We start from the raw sequence: 15,800 nt of genomic DNA, 5'->3' as shown, positions 1-15,800 counted from the left end.
ACCACGAGGGTCAGTTATCGCCAACTATGCTAATTAAATATGATTAATTCTGGTGTGTCATTCCGTAAATTGTTCTGCGGATCCAACCTTTAATCGGGAAAATACAGTCCTGGCTTGTGACTGTGAAATGCGTTCAGTTAACTAAAACCCCTTTTTGGAATCGGAGGTCAATTTTGATAACATTATTTCATCTGTGGATCTCGATATTTGAAATTGTAGGAACTTTCAGTCATTTGCTTCGTGTGTGTGTGTGAGTGAGAGAGAGAGAGAGAGAGTATGCGTATATGTCTAAGGGAAATGCATACCCGACAGTCTTCGTCTATCGCTTTGTTTTAAACTGGTGTTGAGAAATTAATTGATCCTGCCCTTCTTAGATCATTTAATTTCTGACAATGTCCACTTGTAATTTCCCTTATAATAACAGAACACGCAGAAATACTCAGCAGGCCTGACAGCATCTGCAGAGAGAGAAAAATGAGCCAGAAGATGAGCAGCTGTTCCTTAAACTTGCATTAGAGTTCATTGGAACTGTGTAAGTGGCCAAAGACAGATAGGTCAGAATGGAAATGCGCGGTGGGATTAAAGTGATAGGAAACTGGAAGTTCGTGGTCACCTCCACAAACTGAATTTCTTCAGTGCTTTGCTGTTCACTAACTTTCAAATGCGTGAACATGATAAAAGAGACTTTTTTTTTAGAAAGCAGCCACATCTTAGAGCACATTGGTGTCCGAGAACAGAAGTTAGCTATTAACACTTTGCCACAGTTCTAATTACTGACTGGTGGAGTCAGAATCAGAAGAGGGTTATTGTCGATGATTTATAGGTCATGAAATATGTTGTTTTGAGGCAGCAATATGGTGCAAAGACATGAAATTACTATAGATTACAAAATGAATAAATAAATAATGCAAAAATAAAGGAATAATGAAGTCGTGTTCATGGGTTCATGGGCCATTCAGAAATCTGATGATGGAGGGGAAGAAGCTGTTCCTGAAACATTGAGTGTGGGTCTTCAGGCTCCTGTACCTCCTTCCCAATGGTAGTAACGAGAAGAGGGCATGTCCTGGGTGGTGAGGGTCCTCAATGATGGATGCCACCTTCTTGAGGCACCGCCTCTTGATGATGTCCTCGATGGTGGGGAGAGTTGTGCCCATGATGGAGCTGGCTGAGTCTGTAAACCTCTGCAACGTCTTGCAGTCCTGTGCATTGGCCTCCCTACCGGGCTGTGAGGCAACCAGTCAAAATGCTCTCCACCATACATCTATGGAAATTTGCAAGAGTCTTTGGTGACGTACCAGATCTCCTCAAACTCCTAACAAAGTAGAGCTGCTTGCACCATCTCCTTGTTGCCATCTGAGATTCTTCCAACATCATCTAAACCAGGGATGGTGGTATTCTGTCAGATATGTATGTTTCCAACAATTCAATTATTATTAAAAGGGTTTCACACCAGTGGGCAGATTTTTAGTTGCAGTTTGTTTCATTTGGTACACTATCCACAGACAAAGCATTCTGGTTGGAAAGAGACCATTATTAGGAAGGCATGGTGGTCTGCCAACCTCCTGTTGAACTGAATGTTGAGCGAAATGGTTGGGCAATTTAATATCTCCTCAACCACCCCAAGATCAGGACCAATACCATTGTATTCAGTGGCACAGCAGTGGTATATTGAGATCAAGATGGGAGGGGGATGTCAGCAAACTACTTCAGGAGAGAATTGGTGGGGGTGGGTTGCAGTGTCCACGAGTTCTGCATGCTGATGCAATGGATGTGATGGTAGTGGGTGAGACCATTGCATGGGGATGTTGAAAAACAAGGACCAAGCTTTCTTCCTTGCTTCACACTCCAGGAAGATATCGCCTTTCTTAAATGCAGACAGCAGTTTGCTGGAAAAGTTGCCATGCGATGATACACTATAATTTGGAATTGTTTCATAAATTCAACACCTTGGTGTGGTTTATGAAGCTCACAGCAAGTGTGGAAGTTGTAATGTGCCCTTAATATTTTAAAACCATTTATTCTTCCAATTCTGGCCACTTCACCATCCTCACTTCCCTCCGCAGAGCTACCAATGTGCTGCTCAAAGCACTGGAATTCCTTCCTTAAATCATTCCCCCAGGTTCTTCTCCCTCAAGATACTCCTTCAAACCAACTATTCTGAACAAAAAATTGATCATCTTATGTGGCTCAGTACCAAATTTTATTTAACATTATCCTATGAACTACCTTCGGATATTTTTCTGTAATAAAAACATTATATAAATGCAAGTTGTTGTTATGTTACTTAAAACAAACTCATAATTTACTGATTGAATTAGTGAGCACTTCCATTGAAGTTTCAGCATGAAAGTAATACCTTCTGTTTTGTTTTTGATGTTAATGAAGTTATTCAGGTCACATGAAGATTTTTCAAGCAAATTTGTACTGCAGTAGGAAAAGGGAAGATGCTGTTTTAACTTACCAGTGTCACAAGAGCAGGATTTTTCATGTATGTTTGTTAATGTAGGTCAGGACAACAATATTTTAGCAAAAAATAAATTCTCAGTAGTGGAATAGTAATGCTTTTTTGTAAAATAAGAGCTCACTAATTACTTCTAATCTCCAATCTTCTTTCTCCTGCAGAGTCTGGGATAATGTTGTCTCTATCCGATTCATGCCCACCTCTCCTGCAACTAAGAATCGTGGAAATCATAGAAAATTTATGAGATGGGCCATTAGCTAGGCAACCTAATACCACTTTCCAGCACTAGATCCTTGGCCAGGCAGGTCATGGCTTTTCAAATACACATGCACATAGGGAATCATATCATGTCCCTCCACTACCTTTCCTCTTGCTTGTTTGGTGGGACTGTTTCATTTTAATTACTCTCATCTATTCAATTCTAGCCAAAATGTATGTGGCAAGACTTCTCCTCCTATGCCTAAACTTTTGAGTCTGATGCCCCATAAGATCTCTACTTGGGGTCTTCACTTCCTTATCTGAAGATTGTAATCAATTATAACTGCACTGTAGTCATCAACTTTGAAAGAGCAGAGGTCCTTCCACTTTTGTAGCATTGTCTGCCACTGGTTTTACATCAGCCTATTTAGATTTGAAACCCTTATCCATGTCTCTCAACTTGATTATTCCAATGGTCTTCTGCCCAGCCACACATCCTTTACCATCCTTTGCCCAACTTATCCATAATTTGCTGCTATTTTTGGATCCTGCTACAAACTCCGCTTGTTCTTATCATCCTATATTTCCTCTTGGTCCTCAATACATCAAACTGACACTTCTATGTAATCTCCACTCAATTCAACAACCCAATCCGGCCTTGCAATCACCTGCTCTCCCGAACTCTCACTTTCTCTGACACCTGGCTCTAGTCCTCCTGTTGTCTTGTTCCACCAGTGATGCCCGCGGCTTCAGCTGCCAAGAGACCACACTCTGAAATTCTTTCCTTAAACACCTCAGCCTCTTTATGTCTCCTCCTTTAAGAACTTTTCTTAACCTAACTCTGTGACCACGTTCCTGATCTTCCTCTCTTAATCTCTTCTCTTGCTTGGCATCTGTTTTTCCTTAAACCTTTTTGCGAAGCATCTTGAAGTGTTTTTCTACTTTAAATGCGATATATGGCTAAGTCGTTGTTTGTTGTTGTTACATTGAATTTATATATATAAAAGTGAAATTGAGACATATGGATTGGAAGTTCACTCTGACCTGTGAAGGAAAATGAGTAACACAATATTTATAAGTGTGCACAGGTCAGCTTTAGTTCTGTGTTTTCTATATTTTTTTTAGGTGAGATGACTCGGGGCACAATATGTTAAATGTTAGGGGGTGGGGGAAACAGAACAGAGATAAGACTGCAAAAATTGAAATTGGTTATAAGACATTTCACTTCAAATTGAGCCATCTGAGTCGAGTGTTTGCAGTTGCTGCTAGATTGAAGCATAAATTGGATTCATAGTTGTTTGGTCTGCTTTAAGAAATGAGAAGAAAACCCATCTGAAACCAGCAGAACAGTTGACAGGAAATTGAAGTGAAATGTGTATAAATGAAAATTAACAGATTAACTGCAGTGTTAGTGAGAAATTGAATCATCTTGAAAGAAATGCCAGACCAGAGATTTCATTAGAGAGAGGCTCAACACGATGTATTCATTGTATATTACCACATACTCAATTTTTTCTATCAGACAACGTATGGGACATTTAATCTTCTATTAAAGTTAGGTAAATGAGTTGCCTGCAGACCATTTATTAACTGTGTTGAGTGAATTCAGAGAATGTGGATAGGATGGGGGGTAAAATTGCTCTGGTCACCAGGTGATAACAAAATTATAAAGTTTTAAAATATGTTTAACATATTGCTGCAGATAGCTAACAAGGTAAGCTTAATGAGCTGCACTTAATTTCTCTTCTGTCAGGCTAGATATTCCAAATTCTAGATCAGCTATGGAGTTGAACCAATGGCAAAGTCCTGATCACTTAATGGGAGATTGTGTTCCACTCACAAATCCTATTCAGCTGATAATTGGCCACTATACCACTCAATGACATGCCCTGAAGTATTTGGCTTTTATCTCATGTGGGACCTATTCACCCCAAAGCTACATGAATTGTTTGTTGCGAGGTGGGCAGTAGGCTAATGAAATTCCAGGTTTAAATATAAAGAGAAGATGTGGCTGTGTACGTAAGTGCTATTTTCGTGTTGTTTGGGAAGACATGATTCAGTTTGGGTGACTGCTTTTCTGAAAACTGAGTCAGCCTCTGTGGGATAGCAGTATACTTCCTGGCTCCACCTCCTCTACACCTTGTCTCTCAAAATCACTTATTTATTCTCTGTAGCACTCCCTGGTTGCACTGTTGTCAATGGACTAATCCAACCCTTCCTGCTCAAGTCTCAACCTCTCTAATGCCCTCCTAGCCCCCATCTCTAGCCAAATTGGAATTAATTTGAAATGCCTGCATCTTCCCCGAGACAAAGTGTACTCCCAGTATCTCTGGCTTCTCCAAGTACTTATCTTCCTCGCTCCAATAAAACTGGGTTCAGAATTCTTGTTCTCACTTTAAAACTGGCTCATCGCTCTGCTCCACTCTGTTTTTATAACCTTAGTGCTCTGCCACATTGTCACAGGCGTCACCTTTCAGATAAGTTGGTTAACCTGATCAGGTGAATGTTAAAAACACCGCGTCAGCATTTCTAGCACAGTCAACTGTTCTTCCTGTGTTTCAACAACAAATAGTCCTCAGTGAATCGATCCAGAAACAGATTTACTCGTTGTTTAATAGACTGTTTGTAGTGTTATTTTATATCATTGTAATGCTTATGTTTGTACACTTCCTTTTTAAGAACACTATGTATTTCCTCTTTAAGTGTTTGTATACTCTGATCCTGCACAGTTTCCCAGTTGTGTAATAGAAACAGCTGAAATTGTTTACATTAGGCTCACTGTTGAAGTTTACACTGGTGACAAGGATGAAGGACCTGGGAATGCGGTTGCGATCAGTTTGAACATTTTGTATGTGTGAGCACCACCTGCTGTTGATCATTCGATCAAAATTCCAGTATGTGGGACTTCTTGCTGCTGTGTCTATGTCTGTCTTTTAGCCCCACAGTTGCTAAGCAGACGATAAATTTCTACACCTTATTCTGAATTTGTGCAAGTCGACCATAGTCAAAAACATGTGTTTACCCATGCAGCAATAATTTGTTCATTCGGTTCACTTATGCTGTATTTATATACTGTTAAGATGACGATGTCCATGTGTAACTCATATCATTCAACATATATGTTTAGCCATCCTCAGTCTTATCTGTAAAATGGTTTTATAGTTTTGAAGGAGCAATGAGGAGAGTTGGAATCTTGGATGAAGTTAGAAAACGAACACTGCTCTTACACTATGGTGGTGAAGAATTATAGGATATTTATAATCAATGGCCAGTCTCTACATTAGAGCTAAAACTCCATTGACTGGATATTTTACTCCACAGTAAATCTGGTGATGGGAGAATTATGTTCTGTTGCAGAGAGCACGAAACAAAAGAACAATTGTTCAAATACTTGTTAGGCTGTGCTTGGATTTTTGTCTGCAGTTCTGGTCGCCACACCACAGGAAGGATGTGATTGTGCTGGAGCGAAGGCAGAGAAGGTTCATCTGGATGTCACCTGGCTTAGAGGACTTTAGTTATGGGGAGAGATTGGATAGCCTGGAGCAAAGGATACTGATAGATGTATATAAAATAATGTGAGGGATATATAGCACAGACAGTCATTTTCTCATGGTAGGAGTATCAAAAACAAGAGGGCGTAGGTTTAAGGTGAAAGGAAGGTGTTTAAAAGGGGATCTGAGGGGTAAGATTTTGCACAATGAGTGGTTAATATCTGGAGCGTGCTGCTGGAGAAGATGGTGGAGTCAGTTACTATCACTACTTTTAAGAGGCATTTAGACAAGCACAAATAGGCAAGGCATGGAATGATATGGTCCTAATGAGGGCAAATGGGATTAGTGTAGATGGGTAAAATGGTCCGCATAGACGTGGTGGTCTGAAAGGTTCATTTCTGTGACTTTATGACTCTATGCATGTGTCTGAGAGAACGGCGTAAAATGTGAATTTTCTGATCCAGATCAAGATGTAAAAATGCAGATAATTAAAGGATGCATAGCATAATAACATTGGTGTAAAGTCCTTGAAAAGGATATCAAATATTCCTGGCTGCTTAATTTAGCAAAATTATTGTTACTATCAGAAAACAGAGTGTACAATGTAGAATGACCGCAAGGTACTGTTCGGGATGAAATCAGAGGAGGAAATAAACACCAGGGCAGAACTTCAGATTCAAAACAGTAAACAGAGAACAAACAACAGTATCAGCAAGATAAATAGAGCTCAAAACAGTGCCACTATTTTGGTGGCAGTTACTCCCATGAAGTAAAATGTCTTGCTTGCGGAGGGCAATATAAGTCAATTCAATCATTTTTTAAAACTGTCATTCAACAAACAGTGCATCAGAACTCATCTGTTCACGTAGCCTGGTGAAGGCAATGCTGAGATCACAAACACATCTGACGATTCTGCCTATGCTTTTGTTGTTCCCCACACCCATCAAGAGCACTCAGCCATGGATAGAAAATTTGTGACTCACATCAATGTACAGGTTGATGCAGGAGTATCTGTTACTGTGAATAAACATTCAACAATCTTCACTGTTGTCCTATTTGTAATGAAATAAAGATTAAAAAAAAGAATATGTTTTTTAATTGACTTGATGAGGGATGTAGCCTATTATGTGTTATGCTGTATTAGTACTTTTCCTTTTTAAAGGCACCAGGTACTTTTTCTCTTTAAGACAGTGTATAGTTTGAGCATTCCTGATAGCTCACGTGTGTGCAATAATAGGAGCAGCCGTTGTTTAGATGGTACTCAGCAGTGGTCTGGATAATTAATTATAGATACAAGGATCAAACAGCTGCAATTTACAATGCTGTCTGTAGGATCAACAGCGTGTGCCAGGCATATTGTATTGAACTTTTCTTTACTGGTCATCAGTGACAATAGATATTGTGTATAGTTTATGTACCTGAACGTAAAATTGTATTTTAAAATCACTCTATTTTGTACAAGATGGAAATTAACATTATATAATAATGTATAATTATAAGCATATAGTATATAATAAGCATTATATTAAACATTTAAATCTCTGCATACTGGCCAATCACCTGATAAACACTGCCTAAAAGCAACATGGTTGGAAGTTACTCAATGAATGTAATCACCAGTCTTCGAAAAGAAGTGTTAGCAAAAATAATCAAAAGTACAATAGGATGTTGGCCATTATCATAAGGGGATGGAAGCACAAAAATGAGGAAGTGATTCTTCCATTGTATGGATCTCAGGAAAGACTGCATTTAGATACGCTGTTAAGATGTGGGATTACCTTCAAGAATGCCTTAGAGGGGGTAAGGTGTATATCCACTAGAATCATATCAAGCCTTTAAGGATAAATTATAAGAACAAGTTACATAAATTTAGCTTGTATTCCCTTGAGTTTAAAGAGATAACTTAATCATGGTGTGTAAATCCATACAACAGAAGTCTGTCCCAAACCTGTTGGAAACAAGTATTATCTCCCCAACAGAGGTGGCACAGTTGCAACAAAGAAATTAGGAGAGATCGAAACCACTAGACTTACCTCTCAAACCCATCTCACATTTCCTCAGTAGATGTCTGGCCAGGGAACCCTCCAACCCCTTGTGTTTTGGGGCTGAGGATGAAGTGGTTGCTCTCAGTTCTTTGGCCTCATCAACCACCTCCAGAAGCACTGCCACAGGTGGAGCAGGAGGCATCAACAGGGCAGCTGGTTGGTGCATATGACACATGGTCTGTTCCTTCCACTGTTCTTGCTGGGTTTCTACATATTTCCAATGAAGAGACTCATGCTTCTGAAGTGCCATCATCAAGGCTCCTCCTCCATTTTCAGTGGTCAAGGCCCAGGATGAGTCACTGAGGATGTTACATCACTTCAAGGAACTTTGGGACCATCCTTGTAGCATTTCCTTTGTTCCTCTGGTAATCTCTTGCTGTCATGGAGCACAGAGTAGAATGTCTGTTTTGGACCATGTGAACAATATGACCCACCCATCAAGGCTTCCTGAGTGTAATTAGAGGCTCAGTGTTTGGGATATTAGCCTGGGAGACAACATTAATGTTGGTTTGCTTATCCGGCCTTGCTGATAAGACAATCAGATCTGACACACAACCCTCTTCTCTAAATCAGAATAAAATCGAGCTGGTTTGTCTCAACTATTCCAGCTCATTCACATTCCTTGCCTACTCCCAATAAACACTAAAATCATCCCTGTGAGAGGGTGTAGATGCTCACTCACATCCCCGCTAAGATGTTTTTCCAGTTAAAAATGCCCATCTTTGCTAATTTCCCCTTTCTCTGCTTGCCTGACCACATTTCCCTCCTGTTTACCTCTGTTCTCCATATCTCTTGCTTTCCCTTCTCTTTGTGTCCTGTCTCTGTCCCTCTCACCTCCTTTCACCTCTCTGCCCCTCCTGTATGCTTATTTTTCCTTCATCTTCCTTCTTGTCTGGCTCCAGGCGTAAGGACATTAAGCTAAAACGTCAATTCTGTATCCTTCTCCATACATGCAGCCTGTCTTGCTGTGTATTTCCAGCATTCTGTGTTTTTGTTCCATTAACTCACAAACCACTCGATTTGAATCTTGTTCATTGTCTCAGCTACCTGAGTGCAACACCATAGCTCAATGGTCACAAACTGAAGCAATGCTTTCATAGATGTAATTTCTAATGTTATGAACAATGAAATGCATAGATTATACGTAAAATACTAAATTCAATAGCACAATTTACCTGGTGCAATACTAAATACTATAGCTATTGGAAGCTCATGACCAGCTGGCTAACAGTTGCTTCTATAGGTTTTGTTTAACTGAGAATATTTAGTGAGTGTAATTGACTTAAGCACACAATGACAACAAATCCTTTTACTTGTCGGGCATGACAATCTGCCATCTGTGTACTTTCCATACATAGTTTAGTTATATCATTTATTCACAGTATTGTTGATGTTAGATTATATAGTTAAAATGCATATAATTTGTGCAGGCAGTGCAAAGCGTTGCTAGGAGTAAAATGCTGTTTAAGTACAACATAAGTTGCTGCAGGAAGGATTTGCTACCTGATTGCACTAATCTTTGCTGGAGATAGTGTGATTTACTTAACACAAACCAAGTCTTTCTATTCATAAAATTGGTAAATTGGTAAACTGGTTTATTATTGTCACATGTACTAAGGTACAGTGAAAAAGTTTAAATTGCATGCCATCCATACAGACCATTTCATTACAACAGTGCATTGAGGTAGTACAAGGGAAAACAATAACAGAATGCAGAATAAAGTGTTATAGCTATGGAGAAAGTACAGTGCAGGCAGACAATAAGGTTCAAGGCCATAGTGAGGCAGATTGTGAGGTCAAGAGTCATCTTGTAGTACTAGGGAACCATACAATAGTCTTATAACAGCAGTATCTTCTGCCCAATTTGGGGGGGGGGGGGCAGAGAAGAGAGGATGATGTTAAAGTGAGTTTCCTTTATAATTATTAAAAAAAAATGTGTATCTTGCTTGAAAAGCCAGCATTTGTTACCCAAACTGCCCTGGAGAAAGTAATAATGAGTTGTTGCCTTCAACCACTGTATCTGGTGAAGATACTTTAAATGGGCTGTTGGAAAGGGAGGTCCAGGATTCAGACCCAATGATGAGGAAAGAACAGCCATATATTTCTAAGTTAGGATGAATGGAAACCTACAGGAGGTGTTCCTGTGTACCTGCTGCCCTTGTTTAGATGGTGGTGGTCATTTATTTGAGAGGTGCTATCAAAGAACTCTTAGGAACCAGCTGCAGTCTTTTTTATTCAATGATACACACTGCAGTCACAGTGCAATGGAGATGGAAGAAGTAAATGTTCGAGGTGCTGGATGGTGTGTCAATCAAGAGGGCTGCTTTGTCCCGGACAGTGTTGAGCCATCCTCATCTAGACAAATGGAGAGTATTCCATCACACACTCTTGTGCCAGGCAGAATGGTGGATAGAGTTTAGGGAGTCAGGAAGTAACTCATTCGCCACAGGATACCCAGCCTCTGACTTGCTCTAGTGCCACAGTATTTATGTGACCAGCCTATTTAAATTTTTGGTTAATGATAATCCCCTGGATAATGATGATGGGGATGCAAGTGACTGTAATTCTGTTGAATGTAGGTGATAGACACTCCTTTTTGGAGACGGTCATTGCCTGGTATCTGGGTGGCCCAAATATTGCTTGGCACTTTTCAGTCCATCCTTGAATGTTGTCCATGTCTTGCTGCATGCAGACATGGGATGCAACATGTTCTGAAGAGTTACAAATGGAACACTGGGGAATCATCAGCGAACATTATCACTTCTGGACTAATGGAAAGAAGAGCATTGATGAAGCAGCTAGAGATGGATGAATTTAAGACACTGCCCTGAGGAACTCCAACAGTGACGCCTTCAGGCTGGGATGACTGACCTCCAACAACCATAGCCATCTTCCTATGACTCAGTAGATTGTCTTCCCATTCACTTCAGTTTAATGTGGGGTCTCTGACACTTGGTCAAATGCAGTCTTTATCTCAATATGCCTCTGGAATTCAGCCCTTTTGTCGATGACTTTGTGGACAGGACCCACCTGGGCTGTTTTCTACCAAGCTGTGTAGATGCTAATATTGTAGCTTGTTTTGAGGCCCAGCTTCAGGCGTCAGATGTTGTCTGATCCCATAATCTTTGCAGGTGCTCTCAGTTGTTTCTTGTTATTATTTAGAGTGACACAAATTGGCTGAAGACCGGCTTCTGTGATGCTGGGGCTCCATAGACCCATTTTGAATTGGAGTAATGAAGCTGTTATTGTGTCCTTGACAATACTTATCTCTCAATCATCAGCATGTAAGTGATTTGTCGGGTAATCATGTTGCAGTTGTCCAGTCCCTAAAAACACCCGCTGCAACCTCACCTGACTCTGTCCTCCCTTAGCTTTTCTGCTGCTGAAATGCTGATCCATGCCTTTATCACCAGCAGATTTACCTATTTTAGTGCATCTAGCCTCCCTATAATACTCCTCCGTACACTTCTTGTCCAAAACTGCTTCTCCCTTCCTGGCACAAACCAATCTGTCTTCACCCTTCACTCCTGTGTTTGCTGAACTACATTGGTCCCTGGTTAGGAGATGTCTCTATTTTACAATTCTCATCCCAGTATGGTCTCAATCCTTTTACCTCTGTTTCTTATACCTCTATTTTATCCTCTGAGACATTGAAGTTGTTGCTCATTTCTGAATCTAATTGCTCCACCATAGGTAGTAGTGCCTTCAGTTACAAAGGCCCTAAGGTCTGGAATTCACTACCAGATTTCCTCACCTCTCTATTTCCTTTTTCCTTCTTTAAGATGCTCCTTGATGGCTACCTCTTTAATTAACCTTTTGGTCATCTGTCCTAACAATGAAAAGAGGTCAAAAAGTGTTGGTGTTCATAGGGACCTGGGTGTTCTTGTACACAGTCACTGAAAGTTAAGATGCAAGTAGTACAGCAAATAATTAGAAAGGTTGTAATGAAAGAGAATAGGAGTACAAGAGTAGATATAGAATAACAGAATGGTTGTAGCATGGAAGAAAGCTATTTTGCCTGAGAAGTCGGTACTAGGTCTATGTAAGAGCAATCCAGCTAACACCAGTCCACTTCACTCTCCCCATAGCCCCACATATTCATTCCTTTCAGATACTTACCCAGCTCCCTTTTGAACAGTATAATTGAATCTTCCTCCACTACTATCTCCCATTATACATTCCAGCCCCTCATCACTTGCTGCACAAGGTATTTTTTCCTTATGTTACTTTTGGTTCTTTTGCTAGTCACCTTCATTCTATGTCCCTGGGCTTTCACTTTTCTGCCAATTGAAGCTGTTTCTCTCCATCTACTCTATCTCAACCCTTCTTGATTTTAACCAACTCTTTAAGATCGCCTTGTAACCTCTTCTGTTCCAAGGGAAATAACTCCAGCTTCTCCAGTCTATCCACATAACTAAAGCCCCTCACACCTGGAAACATTTGATAAAGCTCTTATGTATCTCCCAGAACTAGACACAGTTGTTGGTGAACCAGTATTTTTATAAAAGTTCATCATGACTTCCTTGTCCTTATACTCAATCTCTCAGGATCCCTTGTGCTTCTTAACTATTTTCTTAACCCATTCTGCCACTTCCAATGAACAGTGCACAAAACCCCTCTGAGCTATTGTGTTCTCCACTTGCTATTGTCTCTTCCTATTTTCCTAACAAAGTGTAGTTCTGGGCATTCCTTGATGTCGCCTTTTACCTGCCAGCTTTCCACCCATTCCACCAGCCTGTCTATGTCTCCTTGAGGTCTCTCTCTGTCCTCCTCACAGCTCACCATACCTGCAAGTTTTGTATCATCTGAAACCTGGTAACTATACCCTGTACAGCCATCCAGGTTATCAATATATATTAGAAAAAGCAATAGTCCCAGTAGTGATCCCTGGGGAATCCCGCTTCACACATCCCTCTAGTCTGAAAACAACCTTTCATTCCTGCTCTTTTTCCTGTTACTTAGCCAATGTTCTATCCATGCTTCTGCAACCCCTTTTATTCCACGGGCTTTAATCTTAATGACAAGCCTGTTTTCTGGCACTTCAACGAGCATCTTTTGGAAATCATAGAGTCATAGCATGGAAACAGGCCCTTCGGTCCAACTGGTCCATGCCGACTGTGTTGCCTAGCGAGCAAGTCCCATCTGCTTGCATTTGGCCCATAGCCCACTAAACCTCTCCTATCCATGTACTTATCTACATGGCTTTTAAATGTTGCTAATGTGCCCGCCTCAACCACTATTTCTGGCAGCTCATGGCAAGTCTGTATATACCACATCGATCCTCTCTGTCACTTCATCAAAAAACTTTTAACAAATTAGTTACACTTATCAATTTCATGGTGACCTTCTCTAATCAATCAACACTTGTTCAAGTAATTGGTAATTCGTTTCCTGATTATTGTTTCTGGAACTTTTCCCACCACCGAGGTTAAACTGACTGGTTTGTAATTAGTGTTTATTCCTATAACCATTTTGAACAAGTGTGTAGCAATTGCAATTTTCCAGTCTTCAGGCATTGCCCCTGAATCTATTGATGCTTGGAAGATTATGGCCAAGCCTCTGAAGTTTCGCCCCATAGTTCCCTCAGCAATTTGAACCAGCTGTTTTATCTACTTCAACCACCTCGTCTAGTCTGTCTAAATCTCAACTACATTTTCCTTTGCTCACACTACAGCAGCATCTTCTTTGTTTGAAAAGACTGATGTAAAGTATTCATTTAATATCTCATCTAGATCCTCTCCCAGTCTGAGTAGCTTTTCTTTTTGGTATCTGATCAGCTGCATCTTTCTAACAACCTTTTCCGATAGAATATTTTTGGACTCACCTTTATGTTTTCTGCAAGTCTTTTCTTATGATCTTTTGTTTAATTTCTCTATGAACTTTCTGTAATTGGCTTGGCTGTCACTTTTGTTAATATCTATCAACTGCCCTTTTAATTCTCTATTTTAATCATCCAGGGAACCTGGCTTTAACTTCCCTACCCATCTCCCTCATGGGACTGTACCTAAACTCTAGATGAAACTTCTCCACATTAAAGGCCTGCCATTGTTTTATTACAATTTACCCGGGCCAGATCAGTTCTCAACACTTTTGAACTTGTCCCTTCTCCAATTGTCTATTTTTACATTAAATTGTGCTCATTGTTTCCTTGATGCTCCCCCACTCATACTTGCTCCACTAGTCTTGGCTCATTTCCAAGAACCAGTCCAGCAAAGCAATCTGATCAAGAAAATTCTCCCAAAAAGCACTTCTGAAAATCCTCCTTGTCTTTGCTCCTTATGTTATTGTTATCCCAGTCTGTATTTGGATAGACAAAGCCCCCTTTTATAAGAACTCTATGGTTTTTGGAAATCTTTGTACTCTTCCTCCACATTTTCTTTTCAATATTATTCCCACTAGAGAATAGTCCAGTAATGTAATCATGCTGCCTTGTTTCTTGACTCTAACTAGAATACACATAGATCTATCTGGTGAACCTTCTGCTTGGGTTGGGAGACTAAACCGGTATACAATATTCCAGGTGCAGTCTCACTGGGGCTCTGTATAATGGCCATAAGACATCACCCTGCAGCTCATGACACTGCAGGCAGAGAGGCAATGGGTGACAGCTAGACAGGCAAAAACAACAGGCAAGTGGTTCTGGCGATTCTAAAGAGTACAATCTAAATAGAGTCTGTCTTTGTTCATCCCAGGGGATCCTCTCTCTAACTCTCTGGCACTGCAAAATTCTCCCCAATTAAAGTAAAAAAAAATTGCAGATACTGCAAACTGAAATAAAAATGGAAAATGCTGAAAATACTCAACAGGTCAGGCAGCACATCAACTCTGTTCTTTCTTTTTCCAGTTCTGACAAAGGATCTTCAAACTGAAACAGCAGAGTTAATGTTTCAGTTTGAGGATCCTTTGTCAGAACTGGAAAAAGAAAGAACAGAGTTAATGTTTCAGGAAACAACTTTTATGTTTATCCTTCTCCCTAATCAACACTGTCAGGAAACAACTTTTATGTTTATTCTTCTCCTTAATCAACACTGTCATTCCCTCTTGTTCCTTCCCCATCTTTTCTGTACACCATGTATCCAGAAATATTTAGAACTCATTCCTATCCCTTTTTTAACCAAACCTCTGTTATGGCCAAGACATCATGGTTAGTTGCTCCTGTAGTTCACTGACCTTGCTTAACATGTTTCTTGTGTTTACGTGCACTTTAGACCCGTCACAGACCTTCATGTTCTCTCCCTTGGTCTGAGTCTATCTAACAGACTTTCTGTTTCTGGTGATACTTATCTCTCCCAATCACTTTTTTTTACTCCTGTTCAACACAAGCTTCCCAAGACCATTTCTCGGTCACATTCGTTCATATCCAGTAAATATCCACATGAGGATATTGGTCCTGGTTCTATTGAGGTGCCATCCATCCAGCTTGTACAGGTCTCACCAACCCCTGCACTGGTTCCAATACCCCAGGAACTTAAACCCTCCCTCATACCAATTTATTCAACCCGACATTTATCTCTGCTATCCTTCTGTTTTATTTTCACAGTTTTTTGCACAGGGAGCAATCTGGAAATTACTACCTTTTGAGGTCTTGGTTCTTAATCTCTTCCT

This window comes from Pristis pectinata, chromosome 11 (assembly GCF_009764475.1).
Source record: "Pristis pectinata isolate sPriPec2 chromosome 11, sPriPec2.1.pri, whole genome shotgun sequence".
Lineage (NCBI taxonomy): Eukaryota > Metazoa > Chordata > Chondrichthyes > Rhinopristiformes > Pristidae > Pristis > Pristis pectinata.
The sequence above is the reverse complement of the archived record's forward strand: the minus strand, read 5'-3'. Positions refer to the sequence as shown.